The sequence below is a fragment of the Caretta caretta genome, chromosome 5 (assembly GCF_965140235.1).
Source record: "Caretta caretta isolate rCarCar2 chromosome 5, rCarCar1.hap1, whole genome shotgun sequence".
Lineage (NCBI taxonomy): Eukaryota > Metazoa > Chordata > Testudines > Cheloniidae > Caretta > Caretta caretta.
In genome coordinates, this window is record NC_134210.1 from 69,714,557 (window position 1) to 69,732,550 (window position 17,994).

General features: G+C 46.0%; 1 protein-coding gene across 7 annotated transcripts in view; it reads left to right on the forward strand.

Annotated features, from left to right (window-relative positions):
• Positions 1–17,994, forward strand: part of FER (FER tyrosine kinase) — a 436,379-nt gene that overhangs the window by 21,405 nt on the left and 396,980 nt on the right. For 6 of the 7 annotated variants that reach the window (XR_007356596.2, XR_007356597.2, XM_048849499.2 and 3 more), the window contains exon 2: positions 13,525–13,656. The gene's annotated coding sequence lies outside the window, so the exon portion shown is untranslated. Of the gene's footprint in view, positions 1–13,524; positions 13,657–14,387; positions 14,469–17,994 lie in introns of all 7 variants that reach the window. The other variant, XM_048849501.2, reaches the window with a different exon arrangement.

Sequence of the window (17,994 nt, forward strand, 5' to 3'; positions counted from 1 at the left end):
CCAGTGGTGGCGACTTTTGTAATGCTCACAACCTTTGCCTATATATTCTTTTCCTTATGTGTTGTACAGCTGCTAGTACTCCATTATGCCTGTAAAATAAGTATCATTTCTAGAGTGTTTTCTATTTTTGGTCAGTTAGAAATGGGAGTTCCACACTTTTTCCACAATAAAATGGTGTTTAGTTGCTGTAGTGTAACAGTGTTACCTGAAAGGATTATTGAATATTGTCTATTTAGATCTCAGCTCCTGTCCTATAGCCCTTTGTGTCCTAACGATTTTCAAATGAGGTGCATCTCTACTATTAGTTTTCTAAAAAGAATCTGCACAGAACTGTAAAACAGTCTGTTCACCCTCTCTCTGGCACAATGTACAACACTTTCTCCTCCCATTCACACCAGCTGTCTAAACAATAAAGTTCAACCAATTTAACTAAAAGTATAATGTTAAACTGGTAAAACTTTAAGTGGACACTTTCATATCCGTCTAAATATAGCACATCAGTTTAGCTTGCATCTACACCTATGCACCAGGCTATGTCCAAGTCTTGTCTCTTTTTCATACATAATATTTGTAAGAACCAGCATCACTTCCCACTCCACTTAAGCTGTGGTCTAGGACCTTATCTTGTATTTTAACTCCTGCAACCTCCTCTAATTAGCTATTCTAAGTACTTACATGGGCTCCATTACCACAGTATCTATGTGCCTCACAATTCTTAATTTTTTTTCTTGTATCTTGGCAGAGGGTTAGACTAGATGACCCTTGCGGTTCCTTCTAACCCTATGATTCCATGTATTCCTGTTCTCTGGTTTTGCTACCTGCAACCTTCTTTCCCTTAAGTCCATTAAAATGCTGCTGCTAAGAAGGTAATCTTCTTTGAATGATACCACGAGTCCATTCCACTTCAGGTGTGTGCATGTTCAGTGGGAGATTTTTCCCTCAGAGATACTTGCTGGAGTTGTGTATGCGTACTGTGCTGCCTCATGCTGTTGTTCAATGGTAAAAAGAGTAGAGCCGTTCCCAGACCTCTTCAGTTCTTTTTTACTGTCCATGGTGGTTCTTGGGGAGTTGTTCCTTGCTATTGCAAGTTTTCTCTTATTGTTAGTGTTGTGTATATAGTTGTACTTGATGATAGTTTTAGTAATAGGATAAATGAAGTTTCCTTTTTCTGCTGTATTTTTTGTACTCTGTGATTCCTGCTGTTTGGGTACCAGAGTCCGGTGCTAGGACATTCCTCCTTTCCCAGGCTTCCAGCCCTGTGGTGCTTGCAAGATTCCGATACCAGTTAGTGACCTGTATTTCAGGTGCTTGATGTGCTGAGGTGAAGCTCACGTCAGAGAGAGGTGCCAAACCTGAAGGAACTTTAAGCCCAGAACTAGAAGAGACCAGGAGCTCAGATTAAAAGACCTTCTAAGGGAGGCAGCCATGTGTCCACCATCAGTGTGTACGGAGCACGTCTGTTGTCAGAAGACAACATCAAAAGATTCCGTGTCTAAGAGATCGAGGTCCACAGCACCGAAATCCAGTAAGCATGTGGAGAAAAAGGGTAGAGTGCACGTAAGGCTGAGTTATGCCCTGGTGCATGCAGGTCCTCAGACAAGGTCATTGAGTCTGATGCTGTGCCATTGAGATCAACCTCTAGGGCAGCACCACCTAGCTCTGTGGTGCTGTCTTTGTTGCCTCAGCAGCAGCAGGAGTCTGTACCGATGCTGACAACACCTGAAGCATATGCTGCAACACATGGTCTGCTGAGCCTCTTGGTGCTGACTTCACTGGCAATACAGGAGTCTTCTTGCTTGGTACTCATGAGGATTCTCTGGCTACTGGAGAAAATCTATGGTTCAGCGGGCACCAGCAGTTACTGTGGTGCCTCCATTGTATGCTGCTGTTGATAGGTAAACAGTCAATGATTTCACTGATGCCATCTTCCCTGGATTCCAGACACCAACAGAAGCTGCACTTCCCTGGTTGGATGATTCTGGTTCATTATCTAATTTATAAGTGGGTTCATATGTGTCATGGTCATGCCATGTAAGCCACCACTTTCCTCTGAAGAGTTTCCACCCTGATATCCAGTGGAAGCTCCATGATGACCAGCTGGTAGACACTCTTGGTTAGGAAGATAGGTCCATCAATGGCTGTTAACCAGGATGGGCAGGAATGTTGTCCCTAGCCTCTGTTTGCCAGAAGCTGGGATTGGGTAACAGGGCATGGATCACTGGATGATAAGCTGTCTGTTCATTCCCTCCGGGGCACCTGCCATTGGCCACTGTCAGAGGACAGGATACTGGGCTTGTTGGACCTTTGGTCTGACCCAGTACGGCTGTTCTTATGTTAGAAAGAAAATGGTTTTGGGGCCATATCAATGGTTATATTGGAACCCTTGGGAGTTTCCTCCTGCTTCTAGATCATCTTTGCCATCTCCTCGCTCTACATCCTCCAGTAGGTGTTGTCAAGACCTGCAAGAAGTTGCTCCCAGTACCGGGCTCAGTGCCAAACAGGAGCTATCTGTTTCTGTAAAATCCCCCTTGGAAGAATTGGAGGGAATTCCATCTCAGACTGCCTTGGCTTCTTCCTCATTACCAGATGAGACTGTTGTGTCAAAGGGTTCTGTACCTCCACTGTCTGATTATAGAGCCACCAGGACCTTCTAAAGAGGGTGGCTTTTGCCTTAGATATTCAGGTGGAAGGGGTTCAAGAGAGGACTCACAGATTAGGTGATAACTTGGGATCAGTGGGAACTTCTCAAGCTGCACTTTCAATAAGTGAAATTATTCTGGAGCCCACTAAAATGCTGTGTCAAACTGCATTTTTCCTGTCACCTACAGCTGAAAGAAATGAGTGGGTATTATGTTCCTTTGCAGGGGTTTGAACATTTCATGCCTTCTCCCCTGGGGTCTTAGGTGGTGTCATAAATATAAAGGGAAGGGTAACCACCTTTCTGTATATAGAACTATAAAATCTTGGTACCTTTAAAGGGTTAAGAAGCTAAGATAACCTCGCTGGCACCTGACCAAAATGACCAATGAGGAAACAAGATAATTTCAAAGCTGGAGGTGGGGGGGGGGGGGGGGACAAAGGGTCTGTCTGTCTGTGTGATGCTTTTGCTGGGACCAGAACAGGAATGGAGTATTAGAACTTGTTAGCAGGTAATCTAGCTAGAAATGCATGAGATTTCCTTTTGTTTAAGTGGCTGATAAAATAAGTTGTGCTGAATGGGATGTATATTCCTGTTTTTGTATCTTTTTGTAGCTTAAGGTTTTGCCTAGGGGGATTCTCTATGTTTGAACCTGATTACCCTGTAAGGTATTTACCATCCTGATTTTACAGAGGTGATACTTTTACCTTTTCTTTAATTAAAATCCTTTTCTTAAGAACCTGATTTCTTTTTCATTGTTCTTAAGATCCAAGGGTTTGGGTCTGTGTTCACCTATGCAAATGGGTGAGGATTTTTATCAAGCCTTCCCCAGGAAAGGGGGTGCAGTGCTTGGGGGGGATATTTTGGGGGGAAGATGTCTCCAAGTGGGCTCTTGCCCTGTTCTTTGTTTAACATGCTTGGTGGTGGCAGCATAGGGTTCAAGGACAAGGCAAAGTTTGTACCTTGGGGAATTTTTTAACCTAAGCTGGTAAGAATAAGCTTAGGGGGTCTTTCATGCAGGACCCCACATCTGTACCCTAGAGTTCAGAGTGGGGAAGGAACCTTGACAGGTGGTTTCAGCTGTCAATAAGAGTATCAGCAAGCATCTGCTTTAAAATAAAAGGATGAAAGCCTGATCTTTTTGGAAGGAAACTTTATTCAAGTGCTGAAGTACACCCCCAGATGACTAATCAGCAGGCTTTGCTGCGACGTTATGATTTCTCCTTCTGGGACAATGTTTTAAAGCAGTGGTTCTCAAACTTTTGTATTGGTGACCCCTTTCACATAGCAAACTTCTGAGGGTTTGTCTACGCTGGCAAGTTTGTGCGCAGTAAAGCAGCTTTGAACGCAGTAACTCCTGAGGTGTGCGCAGTAAAGCAGCTTTGAGCGCAGTAACTCCTGAGGTGTACACACGGCCAAGCCACTTAGTGCGCAGAAACTGTATAGTTGCAGCGCTGTAAAAAAACCACCTCAACGAGAGGTGTGGAGCTTTCTGCGCTGTGGGTACAGCACTGCGGTGCCATTGTAGACACCGTGGTGATTACAGCGCGGTGATTGGCCTACAGCAAGTGTCCCACAATGCCTGTTCTCACCTCTCTGGTCAACAGTTTGAACTCTACTGCCCTGCCCTCAGGTGACCAACAGTCAGCCCCACCCCATACATTCCTTTGCAAATTTGAAAGTCCCCTTCCTGTTGGCTCAGTGATGCGTGCAGTGGTTTCAGCGCATCTTTCCAGGTGGCCATGCCTGCTCCGTGCACCCAGTGATCGCCCGCTTGGAGAAATGCCGAGCTGCTGGACCTCATCGGTATTTGGGGAGAGGAGACAGTGCAGTCACAGCTGCTCTCCAGCAGTCGGAATTATACCACCTATGGAAAGATTTCTAGATGGATAATAGAAAAGGGCCATGACTGGGACACATTGCAGTGCAGGGTCAAAGTGAAGGAGCTGGGGAACGCCTACCACAAGGCATGGGAGGCATACCGCCGCTCTGGTGTTGCGCCCAAGAGCTGCCGGTTTTACAAAGAGCTGGACGTGATACTTAGTGGTGACCCCACCTCCACTGCGAAGTCCCCTGTGGATACTTCGTTGGCTTCATTGCCAGTCGAGAGTGGGCCGAGCCAGGAGGAGGCAATCTTGGATGAAGAGGGGGAGGGTGAACCAGAGGCAGAGGATGACTCGGAGGCCAGAGATGCATGCAGTCAGGAGCTCTTTTCTACCCTGGAGGAGCCTAGCCATTCATAGCAGGTGGATCTAGGCAAAGCACAAACAGGAGAGGAGGCCCTTGGTAAGAGGATCTGATTTTGTGAATTGTTGAAGTGAGTTGGTGGTGGCAGGAGGGTTGCAGAAAGCAGGCTTCGCTCCCAATTCATGCCTAGTTTGAGCGGTGGAACAGGCTGTTGATACACTCTCTCACTTCACAGGAATCTCCCTCAGACATCTCCAGGAAATTCTTGTTGAGATACTTGGTGATCTGCTCCTGCAGGTTCCTCGGCAGAGCTGCTTTGTTTCTTGCCCCATGAACGGTAACTTTCCCACGGCGCTGTCACGGGGGGCGGGGACTGTAGCTGTGCACAGGCTAGCTGCATAGGGGCCAAGGTGGAAGCCGCAGGCTTGGAGAAAACCCTCCCTTGATTCCCTGCTCACCCTCAGCAGCGAGATACCTTCCAAAATGATCACCTCCTGTGGAAAGTGTGGGGACAGGAATCATTATCAGCCCCCCTACCCCACACAGTGGGAGCAGTGATTTACCCTGCCACTGCGGCTACTTACCATTTTGGGGGTCTTGTGGCTTATGTGTGCATGCCCAGAGTCAGCCAGTTAGTGTCAGGTGTGTGAGTACTGGCTGTGTTTTAAAGCACTGAAACAGGGTTGTGTTGCAAATAATACTGCATCTGTAAAATGTTGCATTTAAACTTCACAGAGATGACCTGGGGAGCATCGCCTCCCTCTTTATTGGTGGCAGAATAGTTACGAAGAACTAGAAAGTGTCCAAGACAAACTAAGGAGGACTTTATGCATGAGGTTATGAAGCAGCCGCTTTCGCAAAACTCTTTCCCATGTGCCTCCCACACCCCGCCAACGCACTCTTATCAACCTCCTGGCTCCACACACTATCCTCAGCATTCCACTTCTCCCTCTTCAAAGTCCAGCAATGTGGACTCCCAATACCCACTGCACTCACCCATCCATCTGCACTTTGGCCCTGCTGAAGTACAGCACCCACTGCATCGTATTTCAAAGGAGAAGGTTGGGGATGACCCCTTGACATACACAAATCTGTAGCTGTCCTGGGACCCTTCCTCCTCTTGAGACTCTCTATTCCCCCCCCCACCATCCTCCTCCTCTCCTGATGAATTTTTTTGTTTGACTCTCTCCTCTGGTTGTTGTCTTTCAATAAAAAAGTGTGTGTGTGTGTTTGAAGGCAATCTTTATTCTATTACATAAAGCAAAAAGAGCATTGGAAAGCAACTTACATAGAATCATAGAATATCAGGTTTGGAAGGGACCTCAGGAGATCATCTAGTCCAACCCCCTGCCCAAAGCAGGACCAATCCCAAACGAAATCATCCTAGCCAGGGCTTTGTCAAGCCTGACCTTAAAAACTTGTAAGGAAGGAGATTCCACCACCTCCCTAGGTAATGCATTCCAGTGTTTCACCACCCCCTAGTGGAAAAGTTTTTTCTAATATCCAACCTAAAGCTCCCCCACGGCAACTTGAGATCATTACTCCTTGTTCTGTCATCTGCTACTACTGAGAACAGTCTAGATCCATCCTCTTTGGAACCCCCTTTCAGGTAGTTGAAAGCCGTTATCAAATCCCCTCTCATTCTTCTCTTCCGTAGACGAAACAATCCCAGTTCCCTCATCCTCTCCTCATAAGTCATGTGTTCCAGTCCCCTAATCATTTTTGTTGCCCTCCGCTGGACGTTTCCCAATTTTTCCGCATCCTTCTTTTAGTGTGGGGCCCAAAACTGGGCACACTCCTCCAGATGAGGCCTCACCAATGTCGAATAGAGGGGAACAATCACGTCCCTCGATCTGCTGGCAATGCCCCTACTTATACATCCCAAAATGCCATTGGCCTTCTTGGCAACAAGGGCACACTGTTGACTCATATCCAGCTTCTCTTCCACTGTAACCCCTAGGTCCTTTTCTGCAGAACTGCTGCCTAGCCATTCGGTCCCTAGTCTGTAGCGGTGCATTGGATTCTTCCTTCCTAAGTGCAGGACTCTGCACTTGTCCTTGTTGAACCTCATCAGATTTCTTTTGGCCCAATCCTCCAATTTGTCTAGGTCCCTCTGTATCCTCTGCCTACCCTCCAGCATATCTACCTCTCCTCCCAGTTTAGCGTCACCTGCAAACTTGCTGAGGTTGCAGTCCATGCCATTCTCCAGATCATTTATGAAGATATTGAACAAAACCGGCCCGAAGACCGACCGTTGGGGCACTCCACTTGATACCGGCTGCCAACTAGACATGGAGCCATTGATCGCTACCTTTTGAGCCCGACAATCTAGCCAGCTTTCTATCCACCTTTATAGTGTATTCATCCAGCCCATACTTATTTAACTTGCTGGCAATAATATGTGGGAGACAGTGTCAAAAGCTTTGCTAAAGGCAAGGAACAACACGTCTACTGCTTTCCCTTCATCCACAGAGTCAGTTATCTCGTCATAGAAAGCAATTAGATTAGTCAGGCATGACTTGCCGTTGGTGAATCCATGCTGACTGTTCCTGATCATTTTCCTCTCCTCTAAGTGGTTCAGAATTGATTCCTTGAGGACCTGCTCTGTGATTTTTCCAGGGACTGAGGTGAGGCTGACTGGCCTGTAGTTCCCAGGATCCTCCTCCTTCCCTTTTTTAAAGATGGGCACTGCATTAGCCTTTTTCCAGTCGTCCGGAACCTCCCCCGATCGCCATGAGTTTTCAAAGATAATGGCCAATGGCTCTGCAATCACATCCGCCAACTCCTTTAGCAGTCTCGGATGCAGCGCATGCAGCCCCATGGACTTATGCTCGTCCAGCTTTTCTAAATAGTCCCGAACCACTTCTTTCTCCACAGAGGGCTGGTCACCTCCTCCCCATGCTGTGCTGCCCAGTGCAGCAGTCTGGGAGCTGACCTTGTTAGTGAAGACAGAGACAAAAAAAGCATTGAGTACATTAGCTTTTTCCACATCCTCTGTCACTAGGTTGCCTCCCTCATTCAATAAGGGGCCCACACTTTCCTTGACTTTCTTCTTGTTGCTAACATACCTGAAGAAACTGTTCTTGTTACTCTTAATATCTCTTGCTAGCTGCAACTCCGGGTGTGATTTGGCCTTCCTGATTTCACTCCTGCATGCCCAAGCAATATTTTTATACTCTTCCCTGGTCATTTGTCCAATCTTCCACTTTTTGTAAGCTTCTTTTTTGTGTTTAAGATCAGCAAGGATTTCACTGTTAAGCCAAGCTGGTTGCCTGCCATATTTACTATTCTTTCTACACATTGGAATGCTTTGTCCCTGTAACCTCAATAAGGATTCTTTAAAATACAGCCAGCACTCCTGAACTCCTTTCACCCTCATGTTATTCTCCCAGGGGATCCTGCCCATCAGTTCCCTGACAGAGTCAAAGTCTGCTTTTTTTGAAGTCCAGGGTCCGTATTCCGCTGCTCTCCTTCCTTCCCTGTGTCAGGATCCTGAACTCGACCATCTCATGGTCACTGCCTCCAGGTTCCCATCCACTTTTGCTTCCCCTACTAATTCTTCCCAGTTTGTGAGCAGCAGGTCAAGAAGAGCTCTGCCCCTAGTTGGTTCCTCCAGCACTTGCACCAGGAATTGTCCCCTACCCTTTCCAAAAACTTCCTGGATTGTCTGTGCACTGCTGTTTTGCTCTCCCAGCAGATATCAGGGTGATTGAAGTCTCCCATAAGAAAATTAAAGTCACCCATGAGAATCAGGGCATGCGATCTAGTAACTTCCGTGAGTTGCCGGAAGAAAGCCTCGTCCGCCTCATCCCCTGATCCGGTGATCTATAGGAGACTCCCACGACATCACCCTTGTTGCTCGCACTTCTATACTTAATCCGGAGACACTCAGGTTTTTCTGCAGTTTCATACTTGAGCTCAGAGCAGTCATACTGCTCTCTTACATACAGTGCAACTCCCCCGCCTTTTCTGCCCTGCCTGTCCTTCCTGAACCGTTTATATCCATCCATGACAGTACTCCAGTCATGTGAGTTATCCCGCCAAGTCTCTGTTATTCCAATCACATCATAATTCCTTGACTTTGCCAGGACTTCCAGTTCTCCCTGCTTGTTTCCCAGGCTTCATGCATTTGTGTATAGGCACTTGAGATAATTTGCTGTTTGTCCTGCTGTCTTAGTATGAGGCAGGAGCCCTCCCCTTTCAAGTTCTCCTGCTCGTGCTTCCTCCCAGTATCCCACTTCCCCACTTACCTCAGGGCTTTGGTCTCCTTCCCCCAGTGAACCTAGTTTAAAGGCCTCCTCACTAGGTTAGCCAGCCTGCTTGCGAAGATGCTCTTCCCTCTCTTCGTTAGGTGGAGCCTGTCTCTGCTTAGCACTCCTCCTTTTTGGAACACCATCCCATGGTCAAAGAATCCAAAGCTTTCTCTCCGGCACCACCTTCATAGCCATTCATTGACTTCCACGATTCGACAGTCTCTACCCAGGCCTTTTCCTTGCACGGGGAGGATGGACGAGAACACCACTTGCGCCTCAAACTCCTTTCAGAGTAACAGCCATGTTAGTCTGTATTCGCAAAAAGAAAAGGAGTACTTGTGGCATCTTAGAGACTAACCAATTTATTTGAGCATAAGCTTTCATGATAAATTGGTTAGTCTCTAAGGTGCCACAAGTACTCCTTTTCTTGAAACTCCTTTATCCTTCTTCTCAGAGCCACGTGTTTGACTGTATTCAAACAAGCAGTCAAGCACACGGTCAAACTGTCAATCTGTCCCCACAACAGACACTCAGATACTCACCAACACAGCCTCCCTAATGCAGCCCTTAGCCCTCAGAGAGATCCCGGGCAAACTCCCTCTGTTAGCCTCTCTGCTGTTTGCTGCTCAGCTGGTTCGCAGCTGCCTTGCTTTTTATAACAGTCAGGGCCATTCAAGGCTCACCTGGAACAAAGCACTCCCAATTCACACTTTTCAAACAACCAATCAAGCACACGGACAAACTGTCCCCACAACAGACACTCAGATACTCACCAACACAGCATCCCTAGTGCAGCCCTAATGCATGGTCAAGCACAAGGTCAAACATACAGCTATGTTAAGGCCCCTTCTTACATCTTGTGCACCAATCACCTCCTAGCATTACAAGCACTGAAATCCTGAGCATAGCAACAAATATTAGTAGCTTTCAGCTTCAAATTGCTGCCTCAAAGCATCCCTGATCCTTATGGCCCCACGCTGAGCCCCGCTAATAGCCCTAGTCTCCGGCTGTTCCAAAACTCAGCCTCCAGGCGCTGAGCGTCTGTGGTCCAGCCATGAGTGAACCTTTCACCCTTCCCTTCACAAATATTATGGAGCACACAGCAGCTATAAGCATAGGAGTATTGTCATCGGCCATGTCTAGCTTCCCATACAGGCATCGCCTGCGGACTTTTAAACATCTGAATGCACACTCCACAGTCATTCTGCACTTGCTCAGCCTATTGTTGAACCGCTCCTTGCTGCTGTCAAGTTGCCCTGTGTTTGGCTTCATGAGCCACGGCATTAAGGGGTAGGCAGGGTATCCCAGGATCACAGTGGGCATTTCGACTTTCCCCATGGTGATCTTCTGGTCTGGGAAGAAAGTCCCTGCTTGCAGCTTCTTGAACAGGCCAGTGTTCCTGAAAGATCCGTGCATCATGCACCTTTCTGGACCAGCCTGTGTTAATGTCTGTGAAACGCCCACGGTGATCCACAAACACCTGGAGAACCATTGAGAAATACCCCTTGTAATGAATGTACTCTCTGGCTAGGTGGTCTGGTGCCAGAATTGGAATGTGTGCGCCATCTATCGCCCCTCCACAGTTAGGGAAGCCCATTTGTGCAAAGCCATCCACAATCTCATGCATGTTGCTCAGAGTCACGGTGTTTCAGAGCAGGATGTGATTAACGGTCCTGCACACTTGCCTCAACACGACTCCAACGGTCAATTTTCCCACTCCGAACTCGTTAGCAACTGATAAGGAGCAGTCTGGAGTAGCCAGCTTCCATGGTGCAATCGCCATGCGCTTCTCCAGCGCTTCTTCACAGCTCTCATTCTTGTGTCCTTGTGCCGCAGGGCTGGTGCGAGCTCATCACATGGTCCCATGAATGTGGCTTTCCTCATGTGCAAGTTCTGCAGCCACTGCTCGTCATCCCAGACGTGTGTCATGATGTGATCCCACCACTCAGTGATTGTTTCCCAAGCCCAAAAGTGGCATTCCACTGTGGTCTACACCTCTGTGAATGCCACAAGAAATCTCCTGTCGTAGCTACTACGCGTGGTGAGATCCGTGTCGCACTCCTCTTGCCTTTGTTTAAGGAATAACTCCACTGCGACTCGTGATGTGCTGGTCAGTGCAAACAGCGTTCTTGTCAACAGCATGGGATCCATTCCTGCAGCCAGAAAGAGGCAGGGCAGGGCGCACAGTAAACGAACAGTTGAAAGATGGTGCCAAATGTGGATGGAAGCGCAGGGGTTGCTGGGATGCGAAACAATGCATCACAGGCATTGGGACAGGACCCAGGATGCCCTGCAGTGCCTTCCGCCTTCCCACAAGTCTTTGGAGCAGAAGAGAAAGAGGTGCTCTGTGGGAAAGCAACCCATAGTGCACCGTTCCAAATAGCGCTGCAACTGTGAACATGGTATTGCGCAAGCAGCTGTCAGTGTGAACACACAACAGCGGTTTTCCTTCGGCATTCTCTGAGTGGCGCTGTAACTGCCTGCGCTGTAACTTTGCCAGTGTAGATGTGCCCTGAGTTCAACACCCACCGCTTATAAATTAAAAACACCTTTTTATATATTTAACACCATTATAAATGCTGGAGGCAAAGTGGGGTTTGGGGTGGAGGCTGACAGCTCGTGACCTCCCCCATGCAATAATTCGTGACCCCCAGCTTGAGAACCCCTGTTTTAAAGTGCACGGACAAGTTGCCAGAAGAGGGGAAACAAGTTTCGGACTGTGGTGGCTGTGGGAAAGGTGGTGGTCAGGACCTAATTTTAGGCCACATTAGGTGTTGTGGATTATGCTGCCAGAGCGATGACTTTCTTCCCTAAGCCTCGTGCTCACAAGGATGAAGAGAGACTCTAAGGGTGAGGAGAGACTCCACATATTAGATGTTAGGAAGGTGTTAACATTTTACTTGGACAGGACTAAACTATTTAGACCCTCTTTGCAGTTGTTCTTAGCAATTGCAGACAAAATTAAGGGCCTTTCCAGTTTCTTTTCAAAGAATCTTATTGTGGATTTCCTCCTGTATACATTTGTGCTATGGCATGCCTAATATAACTACACTGAATAGGATGCTAGCATGGTCAATCAGATTGCAGGCAGCCTCTACAGCCTTTCTAGCCCATGTGACTATTCTGGACATTCGTGGAACCACAGTTTGATATTCAGTACATATGCCATCTCCCAACAGTCTAGAGGTGATGCCAGTTTTGGACATCTAGTCCTTCAATCGTTATTCAGATAGACTCCGATCAAACTGCTTGTGAGACCCCTGCAGTGGAATGGACATGTGCTACACGCACATGTCCATTCCATGACCCTCCTTCCCCTCTATATTGGAGTCTATCCAGTAAGAAGGAACTGAGTAGAGGAGGGGCGGCTCTGCTCTTTATACCATTGCACAGCAGCATGAGGCAGCAGCACTGTGCGTCCCTGATCTTTGGTGCTTCTGTAATGCAAATATTGGATGATGGTAATTAATGGCTAAACTAGAACTAGCAATAGGAAATGCACTTAGGCTGGGATTGCCAAGGAGACTTGGGAGCTGGGTACATAAGAACCTTAGGCTCCTTTGAAAATCCTAGTCTAGATTTATCTTTGTTTTGGTATAATTGTGATATTATGCAACACTTAAAGTATGTAATATATATTTGACACACGCCGTTTGAATATGTCTGTCCCATGCAGTTTGTAAACACACTCAAAATTATACAAATCTATATACATAATTTTCTGTCAATTACTGTGGTGTGTGTATGCTAAATAAGTGGTCTGTCTTTAGTAGAGTGGCAAATTCTAAGACCCTATGTAGGAATGCAGGGCTCTTCTGCTGAATGCTAAAACTCTGTTCAGGGTAATTTCTGGAGATTCATGTTGGTGAATTGGCTTATCAGGAAATGAAGGAGGTGGAATGCTGTCTCTTAGCAGAGGGCATTAGGAGAGAGGAGGTTATGGAGGGAAACTCCAATCTTGAGAAGGAAATTTAGCCTTAAGTGTTTGTGTTACAGTGTATGAGTTACTGTAAAGCCAGAGCAGCATGGAAGTGTGTATATATATACATCCTGTGTATATTGTTGAGGATGGGATAAGGAGTTGCTCTTTGCACACTTCTATTGTAAATTAATGAATGTAAATGCCCCCCAAAAATGTAAATAAGCTTCTCTACTTCCAGTAAATTCAGACAGTCTAGCTATTTTAACCATTCTGTGACATTATATATATAAATATAAAAGCAAAACTGTTTTCTTCATTTGGAGTTCTGTATAGAAACCGGTGGCAGAATATGGGTCCTGGTCATTACAAAAATCTTTGCTCCTTCTATTTCCTCCAAGCCCTTTATCAGTTGAAGACATGAAACAATCTGAAAATGTAAAGGATCTGGTTGAAGTTTAAATTATTCTAAAGGACTAAAGAGTGCAGTAAAATAGATGAAAAAATAAATGTCTGTTTTTACACAGAGTTCCTTGGGAATTTAAAGAACATTTAAAAAAAAAAAAAAGAGGAGAGGTGGAAAAAAGGAACAGTTAGAAGATTTGAACACTGGACCAGAGGATTAAGGATATCTCCGTAGAACATCAAAACTTAAAAAGGTATGTGAACTTTTACCTTCTGCTAGTAAGCCTGAGCTGAAAGTCAGCGGGTCACTTTACTCTTAGTCATCGTAAAATTTGTCATCTCATAATTTTCCACCATTCCAGTTTATGGTTGTCAAGGTTCCTTCCCCACTCTGAACTCTAGGGTACAGATGTGGGGACCTGCATGAAAAAAACACCTAAGCTTACTTTTACCAGCTTAAGTTAAAAATTCCCCAAGGTACAAACTATTTATTTTACCCTTTGCCCTTGGACTTCCACTGCCACCACCAAACGTTTATCTGGGTTTATTTATTAGGAAAGCTTTGTTTGGAAACGTCTTTCCCCCCAAAATCCTCCCAACCCTTGCACCCCGCTTGCACAGGTGACCACAGACCCAAACCCTTGGATCTTAAGAACAATGAAAAAGCATTCAGTTTCTGAAAAGGATGTTAATAGAAGAAAAAGTAAAAAAGAATCACCTCTGTAAACTCAAGATGGTAAGTACCTTACGGGGTAATTAGATTCAAACCATAGAGAATCCCACTAGGCAAAACCTTAAGTTACAAAAAGACACACAGACAGGAATATCCATTCTATTCAGCACAGCTTAATTTCTCAGCCATTTAAAGAAATCATAATCTAACACACATCTAGCTAGATTACTTACTAAATTCTAAGACTCCATTCCTATTCTGTCCCCAGCAAAAGCATCACACAGACAGACTCTTTGTTTTTCCCTCCCCCAGCTTTTGAAAGTATCTTGTCTCCTCATTGGTCGTTTTGGTCAGGTGCCAGCGATGTTATCCTAGCTTCTTAACCCTTTACAGGTAAGAGGATTTTTCCTCTGGCCAGGAGGGATTTTAATGGGGTTTACCCTTCCCTTTATATTTATGACAATGGTACAATGTAGTACTTTTCTAAAAAGAAACATATGGGATTCTTTTTTGTCCATCTCCCAAGTGGAAGGAATTTCTTATTTTATTTTGTTTTTAGAATGTTTGTATTACAGTGGCTCCTAGAGGGCCTAGGCTGACCAGGTGTTCGGTTTTTGACTGGAACAACTGGTCGAAAAGGGACCCTGCTGGCTCCGGTCAGCACTACTGAGTGGGCCATTAAAAGTCCTGTTGGTGGTGCTGAGGCACTAAGGCAGGCTAGTCCCTACCTGTCCTGGCTGGTGCACCGCTGCGCCCCGGAAGCGGCCAGCAGGTCCGGCTCCAAGGCGGGCGGGGCACGGAGCTCTGCACTCTGTCCCTGTCCTGAGCACCGGCTCCATACTCCCGGCCAATGGGAACTGGGTGGGGCAGTGCCTGCGGGCAAGAGCGGAGTGTGGAGCCTCCTGGCCTCACTGCTTAGGAGCTGGACCTGCTGGTTGCTTCTGGGGTGCATGCAGCCAGGACAGGCAGGGAGCCTACCTTAATCTTGCTGTGCTGCTGACTGGGAACCTGAGGTAAGCCTACCACAACCCTCCCCCCACCCCACCCCCAACTGGAACCCCCTCCTACACTCCAAACCCCTCATTTCTGGTCCCACCCCAGAGCCCGTACACCTTCCTGCACCCCAACTCTCTGCCTCAACCTGCAGCCCCCTCCCGCACTCCTAATCCCTCAGCCCCACCCCCCCAGCCTGGACTGCCTCCTACACTCCAAACTCCTCATTCCCAGAGCCAGCACCCAAAACCCTCCCACACTCCTACCCCCGCCCAGTGAAAGTGAGTGAGGGTGGGGGACAGTGAGCCACTAAGGGAGGGGGAGTGTAGTGAGCGGGGGGTCAGGGTCTCAGGGAAGGGGCGGGGCTAGGGTGTTTGATTTTGTGCGACTAGAAAGTTGGCAACTCTTAGAGGGCCCTGAACAGGATCGTGGTCCCTTTGTGATAGGTGCTGCACAAATATATAATGTGAAATGGTCCCTGCCCAGAGGAGCTTACTCTTTTAAGATTACAAGTGACAGGAAAGCTAAGGAAAAAAGGGCACAGTCAAAAGTTAGGCAAATGTTTGTTATTTACAATTGGAATTTTTTTTCTGTATAATACAGATAACGTTTTGAATGTGGTTATTGTGGAAAAGCAGAGTTAAAGGAGTGTGTCCTACATTCCAGCAGTTTCATGATCATTCTAAAGTGTTGTGGGAGTGAAGTTCATAGTTGTGGGCCAGAAAGTGAGAAAAGTCTCCCTCCTTCCTTCCCTCCCTTACTAGTTTCACGTTTTCGATCATCAGTTACATTGTTTTAGTGGAAAAACAACAAGGAGTCCGGTGGCACCTTAAAGACTAACAGATTTATTTCGGCATAAGCTTTTGTGGGTAAAAAACCCACTTCAAATGTGTGGAGTGAAAATTACAGATACAGGCATAAATATATATTGGCACATGAAGATATGGGAGTTACCTTACAAGTGGAGAACCAGTGTTGAAGACAATTGATTCCGGGTGGATGTGGTCCACTCCAGTAATTGATTAGGAGGTGTCAATACCAAGAGAGGGAAAATTTCTTTTGTAGTGAGCCAGCCACACCTACTTCCTATTCAAGCCCAAATTGATGGTGTTAAGTTTGCAAATGAATTGTAGCTCTGCAGTTTCTCTTTGAAGTCTGTTTTTGAAGTTTTTTTTGTTGAAGAATGGCTATTTTTAAATCTATTGAGTGTCCAGGGAGATTGAAATATTCTCCTACTGGCTTTTGTATGTTAGCATTCCTGATGTTTGATTTGTGTCGATTTATCCTTTTATGTAGAGACTGTCTGGTTTGGCCAATGTATATGGCAGAGGGGCATTGCTGGCTCATGATGGCATATATCACATTAGTAGATGTACGGGTGAATGAGCCTCTGATGGTGTGGCTGGTGTGGTTGGGTCCTATGATGATGTCGCTAGAGTAGATATGGGGACAGAAAAGGTAACAAGGTTTGTTATAGGGATTGGTTCCTGGGTTAGTGTTTCTGTTGTGTGGTGTGTAGTTGCTGGTGAGTATTTGCTTCAGGTTGGGGGGCTGTCTGTTAGCAAGGATTGGCTTGCTTTCCAAGGCCTGTGAGAGTGGGGGATCGTTTTCCAGGATAGGTTGTAGATCGTTGATGATGCGCTGAAGAGGTTTTAGCTGGGGGCTGTACGTGATGGCCAGTGGTGTTCTGTTATTTTCTTTGTTGGAACTGTTCTGTAGTTGGTGACTTCTGGGTACCCGTCTTGCTCTGTCTGTCTGTTTCCTCATTTCCCAGGTGGGTATTGTGGTTTTAAGAATGCTTGATACAGATCTTGTAGGTGTTTGTCTCTGTCTGAGGGATTGGAGCAAATGTGGTTGTCTACAGCCAAGCCCTAAGATACAATGGATCGTGTGATGTATCCTGGATGGAAGCTGGAGGCATGTAGGTAAGTATAGTGGTCAGTAGATTTTGCCTCAAGTAAATTGTATAGCTCCTGTGGATGGTTGTGAGGATCAGTACCAAAGCCTTGAACTTGAAGCCTAAAGTGCTATCATTTGTATGTGGTGTTGCTGTAAATACTGGGATGTTGTCATGGACATCTCAATGGACAGCTGCAGTCATAAAGCCAACAAGCTATTTTAGTATGCATAAGGAATGGACTGGAGAATAATTAATACTGATACTATTATATAAATCAGTGATGTGGCCCCATCTTGAATATTTCATGCAATACTGGCTGTCTGATCTCAGAAAGGATATTTTAGAACTGGAGTGGGTTTAGAAAAGAGCTATGAGCATGATCAAGGGCATGGAAAAACTCTTGTATGAAAAGAGCTTGAAAAGATCAGGATTGTGTATTTTAGAAAGGAGATGAATAAGAAGGGAGTTGATAAAAGTATATAAATAATGAATAGCATAGAGAAGGTAGATTGGGCTTTTCTGTTTTTTCCCTCTCCCACCCCAAACCTAAGAACAAGGGGACTGTAATTGGGTCAGCCATCCTGGTTGGGTATGTGCATAGTCTTTAAGCCAGTCCAGCCCTGGTATGGGGCCACATTCCCAGAGCTTCCTCCCTGGAAACGCTATCTTCCTGTGATCCTCCCCAGGCTCAGTTCCTGCAGACAGCCAGGAGCTCCCTCAATGCTCCACACCAGCAGACTGTCCTTGGCTCCTTCCTAGCAGCCAGCCATGAGCCCAGGGTGGATAAAAATCAATGATTTAAAAAAAATTGGATTTTTTTATTGAAATTGGATTTTTTTGGTAAAATGCTTTTTGAGGAAAAAACCCATCTAAAGATAGTTTTAATTAAGCTACATTATAGCTCAAAGATATCTCATCGTGGAATAGGGAATTTAAATTCTAATTTTATAGTATGAGACAATATATTCATGTAATGTTTAAGAAAAGTTTTGTAAATGAGTTCCAATAGTTCATGGATTAGGGACC